This window comes from Macaca mulatta, chromosome 7 (assembly GCF_049350105.2).
Source record: "Macaca mulatta isolate MMU2019108-1 chromosome 7, T2T-MMU8v2.0, whole genome shotgun sequence".
Lineage (NCBI taxonomy): Eukaryota > Metazoa > Chordata > Mammalia > Primates > Cercopithecidae > Macaca > Macaca mulatta.
This window is the reverse complement of record NC_133412.1, coordinates 53,340,751-53,348,157: the sequence shown is the minus strand read 5'-3', so window position 1 is coordinate 53,348,157 and position 7,407 is coordinate 53,340,751. Positions and strand designations below refer to the sequence as shown.

General features: G+C 41.5%; 1 pseudogene; it reads left to right on the top strand.

The window, feature by feature from the left end:
* The first annotated feature begins 872 nt into the window (after nucleotides 1–872).
* On the top strand, nucleotides 873–5,141 carry LOC100429398 (MKI67 FHA domain-interacting nucleolar phosphoprotein-like; annotated as a pseudogene).
* Nucleotides 5,142–7,407: the final 2,266 nt, after the last annotated feature.

The following is a 7,407-nucleotide window of genomic DNA, read 5'->3' as shown; positions in this document are numbered from 1 at the left end:
AGAGTCTCGCTCTGCCGCCCAGGCTGGAGTGCAGTGGCCGGATCTCAGCTCACTGCAGGCTCCGCCTCCCGGGTTCACGCAATTCTCCTGCCTCAGCCTCCCCAGTAGCTGGGACTACAGGCGCCCGCCACCTTGCCCGGCTAGTTTTTTGTATTTTTTAGTAGAGACGGGGTTTCACCGTGTCAGCCAGGATGGTCTCGATCTCCTGACCTCGTGATCCGCCCGCCTCGGCCTCCCAAAGCGCTGGAATTACAGGCTTGAGCCACCGCGCCCGGCGATTGGCTGTATTTTCAAATTGCATTCAACCAGAAATGTAAGTTTTGGATTCTTTTCACCTTCACACTTCCAAGTTAATAGAATTAAATCAAAATACTCCATTCTTTCAAAGCCTGTAAGCCAGGCAAAGTTTGACTGTATTACTCTTGCTTTCAATGGATATAAAGCAGAATCGTGGTAGGCACATTTTGTATGCCTGCAAAGATACAGAAATACACAGTTCCATCTGTTCAATATTAAAAACAAAAGTCCTGCAAACCTCAGATGGTGAGTGTAATACTTCAGCACTAGCACCAAAGCCTCAAACATAAAAAGATACCAAGAACTCCACTAGCAAACAAAATGAGCTCTTGGCAGGAAGCAGTAGTTCACGCCTGTAATCCCAGCACGTTGGCAAACCAAGGTGGGAGGATCACTTTATGTCAGGTGTTCAAGACCAGCCTGGGCAGCACAGTGAATTCACATCTCTACAAAAATTTTTAAGAATTAGCTGGGCATCGTGGCACACACCTGTAGTCCTAGCTACTTGGGAGGATGAGGTAGGAAAATTGCTTCAGCTCAGCAGTACAAGGCTGTGGTAGCTATGATCATGCCACTGCACTCCAGTCTGGGTGACAGAGCAAGATCTACATAATTACAGTCTGTCCTGCTCCTGTTTATGTTAAAATGCTTTCAATCAGCAGGATAAAATTTAAGTGAAATGTGACTTTGGAGGTTGGCCAGAAAATAGGCAATGGAGAAACAGGCACTTCCCACGAGAAAAAAAATGACCAATAAGCATATAAAAAAGATTCAAGGCTGGGTGCCATGGCTCATGTCTGTAATCCCAGCACTTTAGGAGGCCAAGGCGGGTGGAACACCTGAGGTCAGGAGTTCGAGACCGGCCTGACCAACATGATGAAACCCCATCTCTACTTAAAAATACAAAATTAGCCAGGTATGGTGGCGGGTACCTGTAATCCCAGCTGCTTGGGAAGCTGAGGCAGGAGAATGGCTTGAACCCAGGAGACAGAGGTTGCAGTGAGCCCAGATTGCACTGTTGCATTCCAGCCTGGGCGATAGAGCAAGACTCCATCTAAAAAAAAAAAACTTCCAAAGCACTAGAAACCAAAGAAATGCAATGAAAACAATGAGATTTTCTCCTTAAATACCAGTAAAGTGGACAAATGGAAGGGGACACTGGAGCTCTGCCACTTTGGGAGTATAAACTCTGAACCAATTTTTCTGCAGGATAATTTGAAAATTTCTATGAAAAATCTTAAAAGTGTTTTATGTTATTTTCCTCCAGAAATTCTACTTCTATGAATTCCGCCCAAAAATGCTTGCTTGCATCCATTAAAATATATATATAAGAAAATTTACTTCTGGGGTGACAATGATTAACTTAATATACATCAAGCTTTTAAAAAGGATGATGCCAAGGATATATTTACTGCCATAGAAATATGCCCAAAACATAGTGACAAAAGACTATATATTATGATTCTACTTTTTAAAATGTTCAAATGCATAAAGATGTAAAAAAACAACAAACCAGAATGTTTTGAGTGGCAACATTAAAGACTTTTCTTCATATTTTGTCTTCCAAATTATCACAAAAAGAACGTGATTTTCTTTATAATCAGGGAGAAGTATTATTTTCATTTATTTACATTTAAATTTCTTTCCTTATTTTTTCTCATGTATGTATCACATGTACTCTAGAGAGCTTGAATCCCTACCTCTTGAGGTAAATCAGACCATTTCGGTCTCCATCAACTTGCCTTTTCTGGACATTTCAAATCAATGGAATTACACAATATGCGTTCTCCTGTCTGTTTTTTTTTTACTTAGCTAATGTTTTTGAGGTTGGTCCATGACATATGACAGGTTTTGGTAGTTTGTTCCTTTCATTACTGAGTAGAAGTCCACCAACGGATATAGCACATTTTGTCAGCAGAGAACCTTTTAAACTTCGATTTCAACTTCCTGTGGTCTAAATGAAACCCCCAGAACACAGGACTTCTAGGGAAAGCTGCTGTGCATGTCAAAATAACTACTTAGCAGAACCAGCTTTGTCCTCAGGAGCCTGAACTGCTGCAGACATTTTTATAATTTTGCAACTTATTTTTTCACAAGCAAGTTTTGTTCTACTACTACACATCAGGACTTTTGAAGCATCTGATACATCCATCGAATAAGTATGAGCATGTGTCTGAGTGGACAAGTGAAACCATCTATGGTACACTGCATATTTTTTCCTCCCCTAGACTGGACCAGGGAATCTCTCAGCTTTCTAGAGTACCCTTTCCACACTGACAAAGCCGAACCGTATTAAAGACCCTGCTGCCTTCGTTAGGCAGATTTGGAGGGGAGGCCCAGCAGCAAGCGTGGAGAGGAAAAAGAGAGGGGAGCTTGTGGAACAGGAAGCCCCCCGGGGTCCGTACATGGCTCCCTGCTGTTGAGGATGTTGTGGATGGGGAAGTGCTGATGGTGTCCTGAGGCAGCCTAGCACCTCCACTGGGCCCAGAAGGTCTTGACTTTGGAAGCTTACCCATGTTCCAGAAGTGTCCAAAAGCTGTTTTTGCTTTTGTTCTTTTCATAAGAAATCATTACTTGGTAGTTAGTTATTTGTCTTTCTTTGGGAGAGGGACGGAGCTTTAAAACTGAAGAACATAATTTTCATTAAAATATCAAAAATGGAAAAAAGTTACTTTGTAAGCAATTTGCTCTACAAACCAAATGGTAGCTGTTGAGAATCTCAATAAAAGGTTAAATGCATTTGCTGCTGTTAGAAGAAATAAAGAAAAAAAATTAGAATAAAGAAAACAATGCATTTGCTGGCAGAGGTACCATTAGCCTAAGTTTGGGTCACTGTGTCATCATACTGTGGTGGGGGGTATGTGTGGTGTATATGTGGAAACTTTTCATCTCAGGATGGATCATAGTCTTAGCTGCAGTTTTTCTTTCAAATAGGGTTAAACAGTAGGAAAACATGGGCTTGGAAGTGACAGACCTGAGTGAACCAGCTCAGCTTAAAGAAAAATCCAATAAAACTAACTTTTAATAATCCTGAGGTTGGTTTTTGAAACAATAGATACAATGATTTACTTTAAGCATCTGGTTATGATTTTGAATTAGTAATACATACTGTCCAAACCCCCTTTTTTTCTTATGGAAACAGAGGTTTCACCCAGAAAACCACAAAACACTGATTTTTTTTTTAAAGACAGGGTGTCACTCTGTCATACAAGCTGCAGTGGAGTGGTGGATCTCAGCTCACTGCAGCCTCCACCTCCCACCTTAGCCTCCCAAGTAGCTGGGACCACAGGCGCCACCGTGTCCGGCTAATTTATTTCATTTTGTGTACAGATGGGGTTTTGCCTTGTTGCCCAGGGTGGTCTCAAACTTCTAGGCTCAAGTGGTTCACCCACTTCAGCCTCCCAAAGTGTTCTGTCTACAGGCATCAGCCAGTGTCCAACCTGCAGTGACTTTTTAAAACATAAGTTCAAGCATCTGGTCTTAACTCCTTTAATTGGAGGTATCTCTTCTCTCATTTTTCTCATCTTTGGTGTTCCCCCAGAGTTCACTGCTGACTGGATGTACAACATATATTTCAAAGTAAAGGCTGGACTGGGTGCAGTGACTCATGCCTATAATTGCAGGACTTTGGGAGTCCAAGGCAGGCAGATTGCTTGGGTCCAGGAGTCCTAGACCAGCCTGACCAACAGGGAGAAACCCTGTCTCTACAAAAAATACAAAAATTAGCCAGGTGTGGTGGTGCATGCCTGTAATCTCAGCTACCTAGGAGGCTAAGGCAGGAGAATCACTTGAATCCAGAAGGTAGAGGTTGCGGTGAGTTGAGATCATGCCATCGCACTCCAGCCTGGGCAACAGAGTGAAACTCCATCTCAGAAACAAAACCACACACAAAAACTAGAACGACTTTTTTCTGGAGTAGTCTATGTGTGCCACCTACCTAACCTACTGAATGAAACCCAGATCCTTTCCTATTTCTCCCAGTTGCAAGGCACTGTTACAAGGTTCAGACTATCCAGAAATAAAAAGCCAGGAAATAGCAAATGCTATGCATTTGTGGAGTTTAAGTCTGAGGATTTTGCCAAGATAGTTGCTAAAACAATGAACAATTACCTGTTTGGTGAAAGACTCTTGGAGAGTCATTTTATGCCATCTGAAAAAGTACAGAAAGAACTCTTTCAAGACTGGAATATTCCATTTAAGCAGCCATCATATCCATCAGTGAAATGTATAATTAGAATCAGCACTTACAAAAAAGCTACAGAAGGAGGAGCAATTTAAAAACAAAGAAGGATTACTCAGGAAGAAACTAGCTTAAAAAGGAATTGATTATGATTTTCTTTCTTTGATTTTACAGAAAATGGAAAGTATTTCAAAAATGAATTGTCAGATGTCTATAAAAGCCCAGGTTTTATGTAAAAAGAAGAAAAAGGTTTTAGGCACTTCTGACACTCCTGAGAAGACAGTGGATATCTATGGCCCCACATTGGTTTCTACATCAACATTTTTAAAGAAATGAAAAATCTGAAGTGGCTGAAATGAATGATAATGATGAAGATAATGAAATAGTTTTCAAACTGCCCATATCCTGTGTCAAAGAAGAAATATAAGAGACTCAAACACCTACACATTCATAGAAGACGAAGAAAAAGCAGTCAGTGATATTCAATGTATATAGATTTCTTCTGAAAAATATTTTCATGAGAAAAATACAAAAAATTAACTGGGCAAGTTGGCTGACACCTGTAGTCCCAGCTACTCGGGAGGCAGAAGTGGATCACCTGAGCCCAGGAAGTTGAGGCTACAGTGAGCCGTGACCAAGCCACTGTTCTCCAGCCAAGTCAAGTCATTACATTTATCTTGACCTATTCTAGGCTGGCTTAAGTGGGATTTGTATTAAGAATACAACAGGCAACCTCACAGACATCTAAGTACAAAACTCAAAATAGGACCACACCATGGAAGGCCTGCATGGGCTGGGAGGTGATTTTCCTCTCCTGCATGCCTTCACTCTGGACTTCTGCTCCATGCTTGTGCTTTGCTCTGCAGATGAACATTCGGCATGTGCTCCAGGCTCCTCCAGCCTCTGAGGCTTTGGCTTGCCCTGGCAGTACCCCTGGTCCCAGTGTTACTGGACCTTTCCATACAGATGCTCCTCTGCAAAAAATCTATTGAAAACTCTCTGTGTCATTTCCAATGAGCAGGAGAGAGAATCTGATCTGCCTAGCAGTGAGGGTGGGAGTTCCTTAGTTGTCCCTGGATTTGTAGTGCTGCCCTTTCCAGAGACTTGAGGAGGGGCCACATATCCAAAAAGAGGGTGTGGATGGGGCATCAGTAATACAGTCTACTTCTACTAGAAAGTATAAAGTAGAGGTGGTGGCTCACACCTATAATCCCAGCACTTTAGGAGGCTGAAGCAGGCAGATCACTTGAGCTCAGGAGTTTGAGACCAGACGGGGCAACAGGGCAAAACCCCATCTCTACTAATAATACAAAAAGTTAGCTGGGCATGGTGGCACATACCTGTAGTCCCAGGTACTTAGGAGGCCAGGGTGGAAGCATAGCTTGAGCCCAGGAAATAGAGGCCGCAGTGAGCTAAGATCATGATGCCACTGTACTCCAGCCTGGTCGACAGAGTGAGACCCTGTCTCAAAAGCAAACAGAGAAACAAACAAACAAAAAGGATAAAGTGGAATCATCTGTATGCAAGATTGAAGTCATGCTTTCCATCTATTTTTTTCACCTTTCCTTTTTTTCTAAAACACTGTATCTTAAGCTTGTCCCTATGTTATCAAGTACTCATGAGCATTATTTGAATGGTTGTATAGGAATCCATTATCTGGACTCATTGTCATTTATCCATCTGCAGTTGCTGGACATACTGCCCTTTCTGCCCCACTCAGTCACCCTTCTGACTTTACACTGTGTCCAGTGTAAAGTCTAATACACATACTGGTCATTTAGGACTTAAAGTTAAGAATAGTTATTATGGTTCCTAACACTTCAAAAAGAATGTATCTTCCTAAAAATGTCTTGGTGGTTATACTTTTAAAGCAAAATAGACAAATTGATGTTGAAATTAATGTTTTGCTTTCTTCTTGTATCTATTTTCACTTCTCTGTAATTTTGATGGAGAAAGTTTCATGTGGAAGGATTTTTATTTCAAAACAGAAAGAGCATGTGACATGAGAATGGGAACACTGAAAGGTTCAACTTTCTAGTTCACTAAGTTTGTCAAAAAAGCTACTGACAGTTAATCATGATTGACCTGTATTGAAAGTGAATTAACATTATGTACAACTTAAGCACTATACTTTCTATTGGATATAGAAAAATAGGTGGCGTGTTTGTAAAAGTATTGGGCTAGGAGTCAGGAAGCTTGACTGTTGGTCCCAATTGTGCTTCTTCAACTGAGCACCCCTAGGCAATAATTTAGCAGCTATCTCTTAAAAACCTAATGAATTTCAGGCTTTGTAGTTGGGCTGGGAATATAGACATAGATACTGCATTCATGATTCTCCAAGGCTCCCTTTGTCACTTGGCTTACAGTGAGCTTTCTTATGCATTGTGTAAATCTGTCTCCTAACAGGCCCCTACTCTGTCTCCAACCTGCTTCCCAGGGCAGTTGTGAGGATCAAATGAGGGAGAATATGTGTGAAACAAAGTGTAAATGATTTTAAAATGTAATAAAAATATGATCCATGGAAAATTATTTAAAGATCCTTAGAATTTTAAATAAACAGTACATTAGGCCAGGCTCTGTGGCTCACAACTGTAATCCCAGCACTTTGGGAGGCTGAGGCGGGCAGATCACAAGGTCAGGAGATCAAGACCATCCTGGCAAGCACGGTGAAACCCCGTCTCTACTAAAAATACAAATTATTCGCTGGGGGTGGTGGCATGTGCCTGTAATTCCAGCTACTCAGGAAGCTGAAGCAGGAGAATCGCTTGAACCAAGGATTCAGAGGTTGCGGTGAGCTGAGATCAAGCCACTGCACTTCAGCCTGGTGACACAGTGAGACTCTGTCTCAAAAAACAACAACAACAACAACAACAAGTACATTAACCTGAATTCTCTCTGGTTTTGATTTTAAATAGATATGAAAATTTTTC